The following is a 17087-nucleotide window of genomic DNA, read 5'->3' as shown; positions in this document are numbered from 1 at the left end:
TGTCCTCCTAACACATAAACAAATCTTTCTTTCCCGTGGTGGGGATGCCCTATTTGTGTACTTAATACCTGAATGGAGAAAGTGGTGTCTGCAGTGCACTAAAACTGGATTTATAGAAAGTCACACTTAACACCAAGTGGATTAATGTGCATCGGATCCTTGAGAAAGCTGTGAAATATTAAGTTAGAAATCATCACCAGGACTTTCGGAAGTTTGGGGAGTAACTGGAGTCTGGCTGAGAATGGCCACGTGATCCTGAGTAATCCTGGGAGCCTGCTCAATTAAGTAGTTTCCATCCTGTGTTCTCTTTGCTTTTCCTCGCAATTTAGAAGCCGGAGAGTTTCAGAAGAGCCTGAGTAATGCTTGATTAAATACTAGAGTTGAATAACAACCTGGCATACTTCCTTCACTTCCTTTCACCGCTTATGAAAGGGAGAAGAGTGAAACTGCACTTTCTGGGAGATTCTGCACATCAATATTTGGGGACTGGCGCCAAGGTCTGTTCAGTTCAGTACGCCTGAGGTTCATGCTTAGTTTCTGTTACGCAAGGAGATAGGTTTCCAACTGCTGAGAGAGAAAATGAAACTTTAGCTAATGTTCAGGAGCCTCAAATTGAATGCAAAGAATCTGCCCAGTTAATTGGCCCCAAGAAAGAACAAGGTAATTCTATAGTTTCAAACTTTCTGAAGCCCAAAGGCCCTTCAGCGTTTGATTAGAAATTAAGCCAAACCCTAGAAAATATTCACTCAAAGGATATTTAAGCTGTATCTGCACTAGTATGAAGAAAAGCAAGTTCAGTCTAATCAAATAACTGTTTACTGAACAATGGCTTAATAAAAATCAATTGGTTATTTTCAGATTAGCTAGTTACTAGGAAAAAATCCAACTGAATAAATATTTTATGTCTGTGCCTAGAGAAATGAACATGACTTAGCAGGATTGGGTGTACCATACCCTGAGGGATTTTCCTAGATATGTGTGTGAATATCATTACCACTTCCTACTTCAGCATAGTAATTATGGCCTATACTAAGCAAGGAAATTACAAAGCACTTTTGCTACAAATCTGCTTTCACTACCACAAGAGTCAAAGTTCGTCTCCAATGACCCTCTTTTCTGAAGACCCTAGGTGTGGCCTCAGAATCCTTTTCATTACTGCCCTCCTGACAACCTTAACCAATTGATTGGAACTGACCCTAGAGATACACCTTATTTACCTTTCCTGTCATGAGCACATCTGGAAGTAAAGTTGTAAAATGAAAACTGTGCATACATTTAATGCCTCACTTATTACTTAGCTCACTTAGTTGTGATCAGACACCTTTACGGAAGCACCTGAGTTGTAGTTAAAAAGTAATTTCTTGCCAAACAAACGAGTCTTGCCGAGATACATTTCCAGGTATATACCATGATACCATGTTCTGGGTAAGACCCATCCCATTTTGGACCTTGTTTCTCTAGAAGAACTCAACAGTGACGGATAATCACCTGACAACTTCGTCAGCCGAGCCAGCTGAGAGGACACATTATGCAACGGTTACATAATTTTTGTTGTACTTACCTTCTATGGAGGCTTTCATCTGGAACTCTCCAATTGCTTTACACCCATTAATTAAACCTCACAATACATAGTGGAAGAAGAACTACTGCCTCTTTGCCTGAAATGGTGGAACCACAGACCAGTGGAGTTTCCAGAACATGAAGTCACATTATCGTCTCTGATGGATCTGAAAACAGAACCAGAATGTAGCTTGGCGCCATACCTCAGATAAGACTGAAATATTGTTCTGGATCCAAAATGGTATCTTATTTTACAAATCCTACAACACCATTTTGGATCCAGAACAATGTTTCGGTTTTACCTGAGGCATGGTCCCAAGCTACATTCTGGTTTTGTTTTCAGAGCCATCAGTGACAATAATGTACTTCATTAATCGAAGCCTCGAAGAGCTAGAGAGTTGAGGGTATATGCAAGTGAGTCAGTATAATGATTGATCAATAGGATACATAGAGAAGAAAGTGAGGGCACAAGGGTAGGAAAGGACAGTGAGAATGTGATGGGGAGAATGGATTGAATATCTGGGTCAAAAGTTAATGGATTGAAAACATATGGGCCAAGGGATTACTGGAATTGGAGTTTATAGGGAGTGAGCTACAAGGATGGAGGTGATAATTGGAGATTATGGAGGGTTTGTAGTCATTAATCAAAATTATGCCATGGAAGGACCAGGCATAAGGTAGAGTAGGAGAAAACAGCTCTGAAGATAAACATCAAAGAACTGAGAAGCCAAGATACAAGAAATATTATCTGTGTATGTTGTAATTTCAAAAATTTATTTTGGGAGTCATGTTGATAAGAGTTACCCTTAGCCAAGAGTTGAAAAACCTTTAGAGAATTTGAGGAAGTGTTCCAAGGGAGTGGTAAATGACTTCTACAAAGAGAGACAGTAGGAAGTATGGATTGATAATATGAGACTCAAATCTGTGACTCTTTACAGAGAAGGAAAAGAAAAAGGCTTGAAGCAGCAATGAGGAACAAGAAATTCACTACCTCATCTTCGACACAAATAGCCATCACCTGAGATTGCCACATAGGAAGTGAGGTTTCAGGAGTGTCCCAGGTTTCAGTTAAGCAAGGAGGTGAGGGAACATTAAAGACTTTGCTATTAATGACTTTGAATAAGAGGGCCTAGTTGAAAGCATCTCAAATAGTTGGGAAGGAGTGGGAGGGGATCACAAAGGCAATTCCCATTTCCCTAGAACTAGAGGATCAAAATCTGAGTAAGGAATGATCTGGAAATTCTGGTCTTCTTGAAGTAACTGATATGTATGCAGTTAAGGGGCAGAATGAATTAGTTCTGAGGGATCCACTTGTGAGTGATGACAGAGGGAAAGGTGTGTGTGTGTAGGATATGGGGATGGGGGCATCTTGCCAAGATGGAGAGTTCTGGGCTCCCTCTAGACTCCTGCTGATAGATGAGTTCTGAAGGGAAGCCTCTTATTGTTGGCACCTAAAACAATTTTCCAACCCTGCAGTAGCTGACTGCTGGGAAATGACATTGCTCTCTTTAACAAGTACATGATATTGCATTGTGTGGAAGTACCACACAACTGATTCATTCCTGCATGATGGAGTATTGTGTTATACAAGTTTGCATCTTTTAGAACCCTGATTTCATTACAGAGTCTAACCTCATTAGATGGCTATTGCCCAGTTTATCAACTATGTAATCTATTTTGATATGAACTTAATTAAATGAAGTTACAACTATGTTTAAATACAATAAAATGGCAAAACCGCAAGATTGATAATATTATAACTTATTTTGCCACCTTTAGGAAAAGATCCAAGTGATTTATTAACCCTTTCTAAAAAAAAAAAAAATCAAGGTGAGTGATTAGATAATCCTGTTATTTATAACTTTTTTTTTTCTGGTTTGAAAAGTTAGAATAACTAAGTAATAGCCTTGTAGCAACAGAGTTTATTTGCTGAGTGCTCTCAGCACTGAGCCATGACTTGGAGAGGGTCAGAGTGAGGAGAGAAGGAGATGCCTAGGCTAGGTCTGTACACTCTGAAGAAGAATCTAGATTGGTTCCTTGGCTCAAAAGCAGGGGCAGAAGAAAAATCAAACGTATTCATGACCTGAAGGGGATTTTGGCATCAAGTTCATGGGCAGAAAATAACAATAAGTGGTTTTCTCATCCATTTAGAGGACTACAAACTACATAAACATTTTGTAGAGAAAAATGAAAACATTAGGTTTAACTAAGCTGACAGTTCTAGAAGCTCTTAGCTACAGAAAAGGGAAGACATTTTTGTGTTGTATCAGGAGAGAATCCTTATTTGATTTTTAATGCCATTTGCAATCAAAACGTTTATTGTAATCTACATTAAAATTCCAATATCCTTCTTTTACAGAAAAAGACTTTCAAGGAGTATGAATGCATTTTATACAAGGTTGAAGAACTTTTTAACGATGGGCTGATCAAAAGGGGGTGAAATGCCTTTTCCGTAATACATTTTTAATTGGTGTAGTATTAAAGTATAAAAATCACGTGGCCAAGCATTTTTTTCTTTTCTTTATAAACAATATAATTATATTAACTTAAGAAAGTTAGTTTTTATCATTTCTCAATAACAATTAAGTTCAAACATTGAAAAAGAGAATCCTTATCAATAACACCTAGGGTTGTTGTAAATCCCCTCTTTGAATGAATACTTTAAAGTTTAAACCAGTACAGTACAATCATTTCTTGCACATGGAGCAGTTGTGAGGATTTCATGAGTAAATATGTGAAAAACATTTAGTAGGATGTCTGGCACATATGTGTCTGATGCATGATAGCTATTCATTGGAAGTAAATACACAATTTTGGAATCTCTCTTTAAGAAAAGAATACAAAATTATGAATATAAAAAGAGATATGAAAGTAAATGGAACAATCAAAAATTTGCAAACTTTAGAAAGCTTAAAATACTACATAAAATCAAAATCCAGAAAAATAACAGTATTTTAATAACTAGATGCCTGACACATCTCTGTAGTGCTTTGTGTCTTACACCTTTATCTTACACTTTCACACTATTATCTCTGCATATGATGTTTAAAAAAATATTTCATAGAAAGAATAGAGAACTAACTCAGTCTTTCCTCTTACTCTAGCACAGTTAATTGAAAATTTTTTTTATTATTGGCAGTTTTGAAAATCTTATTTCCGCTTCATAATTTATTATTGATAAAACCATGTGCTTTTTTGTTGTTGTTGTTGCGGTACGCGGGCCTCTCACTGTTGTGGCCTCTCCCGTGGTGGTGGAGCACAGGCTTCAGACACGCAGGCTCAGCGGCCGTGGCTCACGGGCCTAGCCACTCTGCGGCATGTGGGATCTTCCCGGACCGGGGCACGAACCCGTGTCCCCTGCATCGGCAGGCGTACTCTCAACCACTGCACCACCAGGGAAGCCCATGTGCACTTTTTATATTGTTGGAACTTTGGGGAAATCTCTAGTGTGTTTCATATGTGACTTGAAGTTTGTGAAATAATTTCCATAAAGTAGTTTCTGGCTCCATATATTTCAGACCTTATTCCTCTTTCGTTATCAGAGCTGGATACCATAGAACATGTGCATCTCATCATATATCCCCTGGCCTGGCTCCTGAAAGAGTCAGCATGTGAACTGGAGGAGTTCCCACAGAATGCATTGGTACACTAGGATAATTAGCAATAATTGAACAACACTTGGAAGTGCCTGCAAATCACATAAACATATCTCACTAAGCCCAAACTAAATGTATCCCTGACTCAACATTCCATTAGTCAACTGTCAAAAACACTCAGCCACTCCAGCACTCAATACTTGGAAAAGTCAGAGATTCTGGCAATGTCTAGAGGAAGCTTTTAGACACATCAAAATTGTAAATATAAGCAATTTAGTTATCCTGGGACTAACTGAGTATTTGCTTGAATTGTGGACAAAGAAGCATCATGCTTACCTCCGCATGTCCGTCTTCACAAATTCAGATATAGTGGTCTAATAAAGGAAAAAAAATACTCTTTTCAGACAATTAAATTATAAGCATGTGTCAATATTTTATTAGAGTTTTACTGCAAATGAAAAGTTCTCTAAAAGACCAATGCAAAGATTTCGGTCTTGGTAGAGACATATAAGAAAAGAGAATGGTTAGTAATCATTTTTAGACTCCAAACAAAACAAAAATGGCGTCAGATCAAACGACTGTAGACTTTTTTTTAACATCTTTATTGGAGTATAATTGCTTTACAATGTTGTGTTAGTTTCTGCTGTATTATAAAGTGAATCAGCTATACATATACATATATCCCTATATCCCCTCCCTCTTAAGTCTTCCTCCAAACCTCCCTATCCCACCCCTCTAGGTGGTCACAAAGCACCGAGCTGATCTCCCTCTGTGATGCAGTTACTTCCCACTAGGTATCTATTTTACATTTGATAGTGTATATATGTCAGTGTTCCTCTCTCACTTCATCCTAGCTTACACTTCCCCCTGCCCATGTCCTCAAGTCCATTCTCTATAACTGTGTCTTTGTTCTTGTCCTTACCCTAGATTCATCAGAACGATTTTTTTTTGGATTCCATATATATGTGTGAGCATACGATATTTGTATTTCTCTTTCTGACTTACTTCACTCTGCATGACAGAATCGAGGTCCATCCACCTCATTACAAATAACTCAATTTTGTTTCTTTTTATGGCTGAGTAATATTCCATTGTATATATGTGCCACATCTTCTTTATCCACTTATCTGTCAATGGACACTTCAGTTGCTTCCATGTCCTGGCTATTGTAAATAGTGCTTCAATGAACATAGTGCTACATGACTCTTTTGAATTATAGTTTTCTCAGGGTATGTGCCCAGTAGTGGGATTGCTGTGTCGTATGGTAGTTCTATTTTTAGTTTTTTAAGGAGCCTCCATACTGTTCTCCATAGTGGCTGTATCAATTTAAATTCCCACCAACAGTGCATTCCCTTTTCTCCACAGCCTCTCCAGCATTTACTGTTTATAGATTTTTTGATAATGGCCATTCTGACAGGTGTGAGGTGCTACCTCATTGTGGTTTTGATTTACATTTCTTTAATGATTAGTGATGTTGAGCATCCTTTCATGTGTTTGTTGGCAATCTGTATATCTTCTTTGAAGAAATGTCTATGTAGGTCTTCTGCCCACTTTTGGACTGGGTTGTTTGTTTACTTGATATTAGGCTGCATGAGCTGCTTGTAAATTTTGGAGATTAATCCTTTGTCAATTGCTTTGTTTGAAAATATTTTCTCCCATTCTGAGGGTTTTCTTTTCATCTTCTTTATGGTTTCCTTTACTGTGCAAAAGCTTTCAGTTTCATTAGGTCCCATTTGTTTATTTTTGTTTTTATTTCCATTTCTCTAGGAGGTGGGTCAAAAAGAATCTTGCTGTGATTTATGTCACAGAGTGTTCTGCCTATGTTTTTTTTTTTTCCTCTAAGAGTTTGATAGTGTCTGGCCTTACATTTAGGTCTTTAATCCATTTTGAGATTATATTTGTGTATGGTGTTAGGGAGTGTTCTAATTTCATTCTTTTACACATAGCTGTCCATTTTTCCCAGCACCACTTATTGAAGAGGCTGTCTTTCCTCCATTGTATATTCTTGCCTCCTTATCAAAGATAAGGTAACCATATCTGCATGGGTTTATCTCTGGGCTTTCTATCCTGTTCCATTGATCTATATTTCTGTTTTTGTGCCAGTACCATACTGTCGTGATTACTATAGCTTTGTAGTGTAGTCTGAAGTCAGGGAGCCTGATTCCTCTAGTGCAATTTTTCCTCAAAATTGCTGTGGCTATTCGAGATCTTTTGTGTTGCCATACAATTTGTGAAATTTTTTGTTCTAGCTATGTGAAAAATGACATTGTAGTTTGATAGGGATTACATTGAACCTGTAGATTGCTTTGAGGCATATAGTCATTTCCACAATATTGATTCTTCCAATCCAAGAACATGGTGTATCTCTCAATCTGTTTGTATCATCTTTGATTTCTTTCATCAGTGTCTGACAGTTTTCAGCATACAGGTCTTTTGTCTCCTTAGGTAGGTTTATTCCTAGGTATTTTATTCTTTTTGTTGCAATGGTAAATGGGAGGGCAGTGTTTCCTTAATTTCTCCTTCAGATTTTTCATCATTAGTGTATAAGAATGCAAGAGACTTCTGTACATTAATTTTGTATCCTGCTACTTTACCAAATTCATTGATTAGCTCTAGTAGTTTTCTGGTAGCATCTTTAGGATTCTCTATGTTTAGTATCATGTCATCTGCAAACAGTGACAGTTTTACTTCTTTTTTTCTGATTTGCATTCCTTTTATTTCTTTTTCTTCTCTGATTTCTGTGGCTAAAACTTCCAAAATAATGTTGAATAATAGTGGTGAGAGTGGGCAACCTTGTCTTGTTCCTGATCTTAGAGGAAATGGTTTCAGTTTTTCAACATTGAGAATGATGTTGGCTGTGGCTTTGTCATATATGGCCTTTATTATGTTGAGGTAGGTTCCCTCTCTGCTTACTTTCTGGAGGGTTTTTATCATAAATGGGTGTTGAATTTTGTCATAAGCTTTTTCTGCATCCAATGAGATGATCATATGGTTTTTCTCCTTTCATTTGTTAATATGGTATATCACATTGATTGAGCTCCGTATATGAAGAATCCTTGCATTCCTGGGATAAACCCCACTTGATCATAGTGTATGTTCCTTTTAATGTGCTGTTGGATCCTGTTTGCTAATAATTTTTGAGGATCTTTGCATCTATGTTCATCAGTGATATTGGCCTGTAGTTTTCTTCTTTTGTGACACCTTTGTCTGGTTTCGTTATCAGGGTGATGGTGGCCTCATAGAATGAGTTTGGGAGTGTTCCACCCTCTGCTATACTTTGGAAGAGTTTGAGAAGGATAGGTGTTAGCTCTTCTCTGAATGTTTAATAGAATTCTCCTGTGAAGCTATCTGGTCTTGAGCTTTTGTTTGCTGGAAGATTTTTCATCATAATTTCAATTGCAGTGCTTGTGATTGATCTGTTTATGTTTTCTATATCTTCCTGGTTCAGTCTCAGAAGGTTGTGCTTTTCTAAGAATTTGTCCATCTCTTCCAGGTTGTCCATTTTATTGGCATATAGTTGCTTGTAGTAATCTCTCATGATCCTTCATATTTCTGCAGTGTCAGTTGTTACTGCTTCTTTTTCATTTCTAATTCTGTTGATTTGAGTCTTCTCCCTTTTTTCTTGATGAATCTGGCTAATGGTGTATCAATTTGTTTATCTTCTCAAAGAATCAGCTGTTAGTTTTATTGATCTTTGCTATGGTTTCCTTCATTTCTTTTTCATTTATTTCTGATCTGATCTTTATGATTTCTTTCCTTCTGCTAACTTTGGGGTTTTTTGGTTCTTCTTTCTCTAATTGCTTTAGGTGTGAGGTTAGGTTATTTATTTGAGATTTTTCTTGTTTCTTGAGGTAGAATTGTATTGCTATAAAATTCACTCTTAGAACTGCTTTTGCTGCACCCCGTAGGTTTTGGGTCATTGTGTTTACATTGTCATTTTTTTCTAGGTATTTTTTTGTTTCTTCAGTGATCTCTTGGTTATTTAGTGGCGTATTGTTTAGCCTCCATGTGTTTGTATTTTTTACAGTTTTTTTTTTTTCCTGCAATCGATATCTAGTCTTATAGCGTTGTGGTCGGGAAAGGTACTGGACATGATTTCAATTTTCTTAAAGTTACCAAGGCTTGATTTGTGACCCAAGATATGATCTATCCTGAAGAATTTTCCATGAGACTTGAGAAGAATGTGTATTCTTTCATTTTGGGGTGGAATGTCCTATAAATATCCATTAAGTCCATCTTGTCTAATATGTCATTTAAAGGTTGTGTGTCCTTATTTTCATTTTGGATGATCTGTCCATTGGTGAAAGTGGGGTGTTAAAGTCCCCTACTATGATTGTGTTACTGTCGATTTCCCTTTTTATGGTTATTAGCATTTGCCTTATATATTGAGGTGCTTCTATGTTGGGTGCATAAATATTTACAATTGTTATATATCTTCTTGGATTGATCCCTTGATCATTATGTAGTGTCCTAATTTGTCTCTTTTAATAGTCTATATTTTAAAGTATATTTTGTCTGATATGTGAATTGCTACTGCAGCTTTCTTTTGATTTCCATTTGCATGGAATATCTTTTCCCATCTTCTCACTTTCAGTCTATATGTGTCCCTACGTCTGAAGTGTGTCTCTTATAGACAGCATATATATGGGTCCTGTTTTTGTATCTATTCAGCCAGTCTATGTCTAATGGTTGGAACATTTAATCCATTTACATTTAAGGTAATTATTGATTTGTATGTTCCTATTACCATTTTCTTAATTGTTTTCCATTTGCTTTTGTAGGTCTTTCCCTTCTCTTTATCCTGCCTAGAGAAGTTTGTTTAGCATTTGTTGTAAAACTGGTTTGGTGGTGCTGAATTCTCTTAACTTTTGCTGGTCTGTAAAGGGTTTACTTTCTCCATCAAATCTGAATGACATACTTGCTGGGTAGAGTAGGTTGTACGTTTTTCCCTTTCATCACTTTAAATATGTCCTGCCACTCCCTTCTGGCTTGCAGAGTTTCTGATGAAAGATCAGCTGTTAACCTTATGGGGATTCCCTTGTATGTTACTTGTTGCTTTTCGTTTGCTGCTTCTAATATTTTTTCTTTGTATTTAATTTTTGATAGTTTGATTAACATGTGTCTTGGCATGTTTCTTCTTGGGTTTATCCTGTATGGGACTCTGTGCTTCCTGGACTTGATTGACTATTTCCTTTCCCATGTTAGGGAAGTTTTCAACTACAATCTCTTCAAATATTTTCTCAGACCCTTTCTTTTTCTCTTCTTCCTCTAGGACCCCTATAATTCAAATGTTGATGCGTTTAATGTTGTCCCAGAGGTCTCTGAGACAGTCCTCAATTCTTTTCATTCTTTTTTCTTTATTCTGCTCTGCAGTATTTATTTCCACTATTTTGTCTTCTAGGTCACTTATCCATTCATCTGACTTAGTTATTCTGCTATTGATTCCTTCTAGTGTATTTTAATTTCATTTATTGTGTTGTTCATTATTGTTTGTTTGCTCTTCAGTTCTTCTAGGTCCATGTTAAATGTTTCTTGTGTTTTCTCTATTCTATTTCCAAAATTTTGGATCATCTTTACTCTCATTCCTCTGAATTCTTTTTCAGGTAGACTGCCTATTTCCTCTTCATTTGTTTGGTCTGGTGGGTTTTTACCTTGCTTCTTCACATGCTGCATATTTCTCTGTCTTCTCATTTTATTTAACTTACTGTGTTTGGGGTCTCCTTCTCACAGGCTGCAGGTTCGTAGTTCCCATTGCATTTTGTATCTGCTCCCAGTGGGTGAGGTTAGTTCAGTGACTTGTTTAGGCTTCCTGATAGAGGGGACTGGTGCCTCTGTTCTGGTGGGTGTGGCTGGATCTTGTCCTTCTGCTGGGCAGGGCCACGTCTGGTGGTTTGTTTTGGGGTGTCTGTGAACTTAGTATGATTTTAGGCAGCCTATCTGCTAATGGGTTGGGTTTCTGTTCCTGTCTTATTAGTTGTTTGCCATGGGGCATCCAGCACTGGAGCTTGCTGGCCATTGCGTGGAGCCAGGTCTTCACGTTGAGATGGAGATCTCTGGGAGAGCTCTTGCTGATTGATAGTATGTGGGGCTGGGAGGTCTCTGGTGGTCCAATGTCCTGAACTTGGCTCTCCCACCTCAGAGGCTCAGGCCTGACACCAGGCTGGAGCACTTAGACCCCATCAGCCATGTGGCTCAGAAGAAAAGGGAGAAAAAAAGAAGGAAAAATAATAATAATAAATTTTTAAAATTATTAAAATATAAACAAAAATAAGAATAAAAGACAAAAGAAGAGAGCAACAAAGTCAATAAACAAATCCTCCAATGATAACAAGCCCTAAAAACTAAACTAAGATAAACATAAAAATCAGAAAAAAATCAGTTGTAGACAGCAAACCCCACATCTACAGTTGCTCTCAAAGTCTACCGCCTCAATTTGGGGATGATTCATTGTCTCTTCACAAGTTCAGTGTACATCAAGTTGATTGTGGGGATTTAATTGGCTGCTCCTGAGGCTGCATGGAGAAATTTCCCTTTCTCTTCTTTGTTTGCACAGCTCCTGAGGTTCAACTTTGGTTTCGGCCCCTCTTTGCATGTATGTTGCCCTCAGGCTTCTGTTCCCACCCAGACAGAATAGGGTTAAAGCAGCAGCTGATTAGGGGGCTCTTGATCATTCAGGCTGGGGGGAGGGACAGGTACGGTAGTTATAATTGGAATGCCAGATGTGCCTAAGGTTGCAGAGGCCTACGTGACATTGCAACAGCCTGAGGTGCACTGTGTTTCTCCCAGGGAACTTGTCCCTGGTCACGCGACCCTGGCAGTCACAGGCTGCACAGGCTCCTGGGGCAGGGGTGTGCATAGTGCCCTTGCTTGCACACAGGATTCTTGGTGGCTGTAGCAGCAGCGTTAGTGTTTCATGCCTGTCTCTGGGGTCCGATCTGATAGCCGCAGCTCGCGCCTGTCTCCAGAATTCATTTAGGCAGTGCTCTGCCTTCTGTGGGAACACTGGAGAGGAATCCCCTCTCCTCGCACACCCCAAAACAATGGTCTCTTGCCTCTTAGGCCGTTCCAGACATTTCCCCGGACTCCTTCCCAGCTAGCTGTGGCACGCTAGCCCCCATCAGGCTGTGTTCACGCAGCCAACCCCAGTCCTCTCCCTGGGATCTGACCTCTGAAGCCTGATCCTCAGCTCCCAGCCCCCACACCCCCCACAGCAGGTGAGCAGACAAGCATCTCAGGTTGGTGAGTGCTGGTCGGCACCGATCCTCTGTGTGGGAATCTCTCCACTTTGCCCTCTGCACCCCTGTTGCTGCACTCTCCTCCATGGCTCCAAAGCTTCCCCCCTGCCACCCACCGTCTCCGCCAGTGAAGGGGCTTCCTAGTGTGTGGAAACTTTTCCTCCTTCACAGCTCCCTCACAGAGGTGCAGGTCCTATCCCTATTCTTTTGTCTCTGTTTTTCCTTTTTTGTTTTGCCCTACCCAGGTACATAGGGATTTTTTTGCCTTTGAGAATTGTGAGATCTTTTGGTAGTGTTGAGTAGGTGTTCTCTAGGAGTTGTTCCACATGTAGAGGTTTTCTGATGTATTTGTGGGGAGGAAGGTGATCTCCACGTCTTACTCCTCTGCCATCTTGAAAGTCCCCCCAAAAGACTGTAGACTTCTGATTGATGAACCGCTTGGTGTTTGAGCAGTTAACCTCCCAGAAGTTCTCAGTCTCATTTAGGTCTATTACAAATTTGCTTAAACCTTTTGTCTATAATGCTAATTTCTTCCCAGAAGGATGTTGCAAATTATGTAGCTCAAAAAGTTCTTTCCCAAACCATGTTTAAAAATAATTTTTTTCTTTGGCATAGAGAAAGGTCAGTGTTTGGATCTGGGTGTGAATTTCAGCCAAGGGACTTCCTCAGGTAACTTAACCTCCAAGAGTTTCAATTTGCTTCTCTACTGAAGGAGATTAATAATCTTTATTTCACCTGGGTTGTTGTGGAAATAATAGGAGTCAATTAAAAACATCTAGCACAAAGTCTGGGATCTTGAAAGTGCTCAGTAAATACTAGTTCTCTTCTTCCTCTTTGGGACTATGATGCAACTCATTTTCATTTTTTTTGTATGCTCTCTCTAAGAATAGACGAGCATCGTGCTCTCAAAAAATAATTTCGAATTGAATTATTTACTCTAGAGGCAGCTTTACCATCTTAAATACAAAAGAAGAAAAAGGACAATATAAGCTGTTTGCTGTGTCACCAGCAAAAGATGGAAAGTGTTATGACAATTATGACCGAATTTTTATAAAAGTGAAACAATCAAAATATAAATAATTGACAATAGCCAATACTTCCTGCAGAAAAATATACAGTATATTTTTACAATGTAAGCCAAGAACTTTGTCTACAAAGTTCCCTATGTGTAACAATGAACAGAATGCTGAAAAAAATGGGTTATTATAATTTATTATACTCTTAAAATGAGTTCAGCATAGTTAGACCACTTACAAATTATACCTCAGTTAATTTGTACAACACTGCCATAAAGACAGTTTTTCTATTCTTGTTTTTAAGTTGTGAAAACAAAGGCTTATCATTGTTTAGTCATTTGTCCAAGGTCACACAATTAGAAAAGAATATAGGCAATCTCAAACCCAGAACATTTGTACCCCATGCCATGCTCTTTCTCCAGTACCACATTGCCATTCCTAGATGGTCTTTTGAGGGTCATTAAAACTTGATTAAGGAGATAAATTGTATTTATTATAAAAGTGAAGTTAGTAATTTCTTATATTGTTGTCATCATTCATCTATGGTGCTAAGTACAGTTCTAAGTATCTAGTTCAGGGGGATGCTTATAAAGTGAGCAAATACTTAAGAGCTTTTAAGGCTCTGTACTGGCCAATCAGAATGGATATAGACTTTAGTTCTGGAGCACTTTACTGGAGGCCAGCGCTGTTCCAGGGGTTAACTCAACATATACTTCATCCTGGTGAAGGTTTCCTAGGGAAGAAGGGTCAGCCTGTGAGGAGTATGACACCTTTAGAGGGTTCAGTTATGAATCAGTTTTTTCTTTTTTCTGTCATAAATGAACAGCCTATATGGCTATGTCTCTGAGTATCAGAGATATATCAGTCCTAAGTATACTTCTTAAGAAAAATACTTTGGATGGGATTACCTAAATTGCAATAGAGACTATTTATGAATGGTGGAATTGTAGGTGACTTCTGTTCTTTACAGTTAAATTCACTCATTCAGCATACATTTATTGAAAGCCTAGTAAATGGCAGGCCCTCCTAGACTCCTGTATTTCAGAAGTGAATAATACAGGAATTGTTCCAGTTATTTTTGTTGGTGTTACATTTATAATCAGAAAATGTTCAACAGAGTTAAGTAAAGAAAGTATATCAAATAGTTGAATGGTAAGATGAGGAAAAGTCCTGAGAAAAATCAGTCAAGAAGTTTAAAATGATTACATTGTATTTATAAAAATTACATGGCAAAAAGCTGACAGCTTATTTGTGCAGACACCTAAATTTTTAGCAATTCAACTGAGAGTATCCATGTTAATGTGAACAAATGCTACTGAATGCATATTTAATGTACAAATGCCAATACCATACTGACAGGAAGAGTTAGCTTAGAGAGACACATTACATCAAATTTAAGAGTCTGCTCTGGTCAAGACTGTAGTGAGAGTTCTCCTATTTTAATATAGCACGGTGCTATTTATGTGTAGCTTCTTTCTAAATTAAGTTGCTTAGGGGAAAAGATATGAAGTCTGATTTCAGAAATTGGTGAAGATTTTCAGTGATTATAGTTCAAATGCTGGCTTTCTCATGTTCTTAGAACTCAGATTCTTGTTATTTTATTTCTTACTTAGTGTTTTGAGAGAGAGAGAAGAAAGAGAGGGAAATTGGAGGTAAAGTTAGAGAGAGATTCCATGTCCTTAGACAAAGAGCAATTTAACAATACAAGTAGGTCTTGACTAGCCAGTTCTACAACTAACCAATTGAGGCTGTGTCAAGCACAGTTCAGCCCAAATATTCAAAATCTGCTGTTTCACACATATGTATAAGCTCTTTATATTGATTAGTCTACTAATCAATAGTATACTAGATATTCATGCAAAAAACTCTGCTAATTGTATTACTGTAAGGCATTAACCAGAAAATCAGTAACTTACCCTAGGCAGGGAAATTTAAAATGTCCCACACTCATGGTCCTTCTATTAATTGTAGAACCTGTTTAGTGAGGTTTCTATTTCTAACTCACGTACAGTGATGTTGCAATACCATGTGGGGAAAGCACATTATGCTTGCAGATGTTGCTGAAAACAAATCTAGGGAATGGAGGATTCTTTAGTAGTTCTTGTGTGTTGTACGACTTGGCTATGGCAGAGAGGTTGCTCTGATATACTCTTATTTCAGCTGGGTCTCCTTTTGAGAAAGCTTTAAATTTTTATCTCTTCTGATGAAAACAATACTTGGAATTCTTTTTTGTTCTCCATATTCAGACATACTTAACTTCATTTGTGTTCGGAATTGACCTCTTGCCCCTGTTGCCCCTCTCGTTAGCCACTCCCCCACCTGGAAGTACAGCGAAGTAGTTTTTAAAACTTTTTAAACAATAATTATTTTTCCAAATAAAATTGAACATGATTGCTCAATATATATATTTAAAAAAGAAGGGGATTCTCTAGTGAGGGACTCTCTTTCTTCCAATGTCTTTAGTGAAATTCCATAGAGCATAATTTGAAAACCTCTAGAATAATGCAAAGAACACTCACCCAGAAGTTAGTCACAATCACTGAATTCTACTCAGTAATTCAGTTCAATTTAACAAAATTTATTGAGCATTTTCAGTGTGCCAAGTACTAAAAACGCTAAGGAAAAAAGGGCCTCAAGAAACTTACCTTCAAGTGTGGGGAAAAGCAGGTACAGAAAAAAAGTGTAATAAAGTGTTGTAGATGCTTTGGCAGATTTCTGGACAAGGTCAGTGATGTATGTCAGTGACTCTGCGTCTTGTTTTCTGTGAATTTAAAATAACTTGGAACAAACTACATACAGAATCTTACCTCTCTTACATGCTTGACCCTATGATTCTGTTACTCTGTGCCATTGACTTTAGATCACAGAGGAAAGTCACTGGAAATGGACATGAGAAATGGAAGTACAAGGGATGGATGCAGCATGTGCATCTTTGAAATTTTTGTAACATTGAGAAAAGTATGTCATTATAGTCAGAGAGGTAGGAGTGAAAAAATAAATACAATGCATAGTTGCTAAGGAGCAGAATTATGGGGTATCATCTTCAGATTTTCCAAAATACTCTCTACCTCCATTGATGCACATGAAGCCCTTCTTTCCCCTGACAACAAAGTTCCTTTTTCCACTGAAAGCCTCTTATCTCCAGCTTCATCTCCAACCCAGTTTCACAAGATCAAGATCATGCTATTGTAACAAAAATCTCTGCTTATTTCTTCCAATAAAAAGAATCACTCTTGGACTTCCCTGGTGGTGCAGTGGTTAATAATCCGCCTGACAATGCAGGGGACACGGTTTCAAGCCCTGGTCTGGGAAGATCCCACATGCCATGGAGAAGCTAAGCCCATGTGCCACAACTACTGAGCCTGAGCTCTAGAGCCCTCGAGCCACAACTACTGAGCCCACGTGCCACAACTACTGAAGCCCACGCTCTAGGGCCTGTGCTCCACAACAAGAGAAGCCACCGCAATGAGAAGCACACTCACTGCAACGAAAAATAGCCCCCGCTCGCCACAACTAGAGAAAGCCCACATGCAGCAATGAAGACCCCATGCAGCAAAAATAAATAAATAAAATAAATAAATTTATAAAACAAAAATCACTCTCCATCAGGAGTGCATGCTGATAGCAGTTACACAGATAGGAAGAAGAGGGTAAGGGAAAAAACATTCCAGCTGTATAAA

General features: G+C 38.2%; 1 protein-coding gene across 2 annotated transcripts in view; it reads left to right on the top strand.

Moving 5' to 3' along the window:
* The window catches only part of ANO3 (anoctamin 3), a 258988-nt gene that overhangs the window by 199471 nt on the left and 42430 nt on the right, over positions 1-17087 (top strand). The gene's annotated exons all lie outside the window — the stretch shown is intronic.

Source organism: Kogia breviceps, chromosome 7 (assembly GCF_026419965.1).
Source record: "Kogia breviceps isolate mKogBre1 chromosome 7, mKogBre1 haplotype 1, whole genome shotgun sequence".
Classification (NCBI taxonomy): domain Eukaryota; kingdom Metazoa; phylum Chordata; class Mammalia; order Artiodactyla; family Physeteridae; genus Kogia; species Kogia breviceps.
The sequence above is the reverse complement of the archived record's forward strand: the minus strand, read 5'-3'. Positions and strand labels throughout refer to the sequence as shown.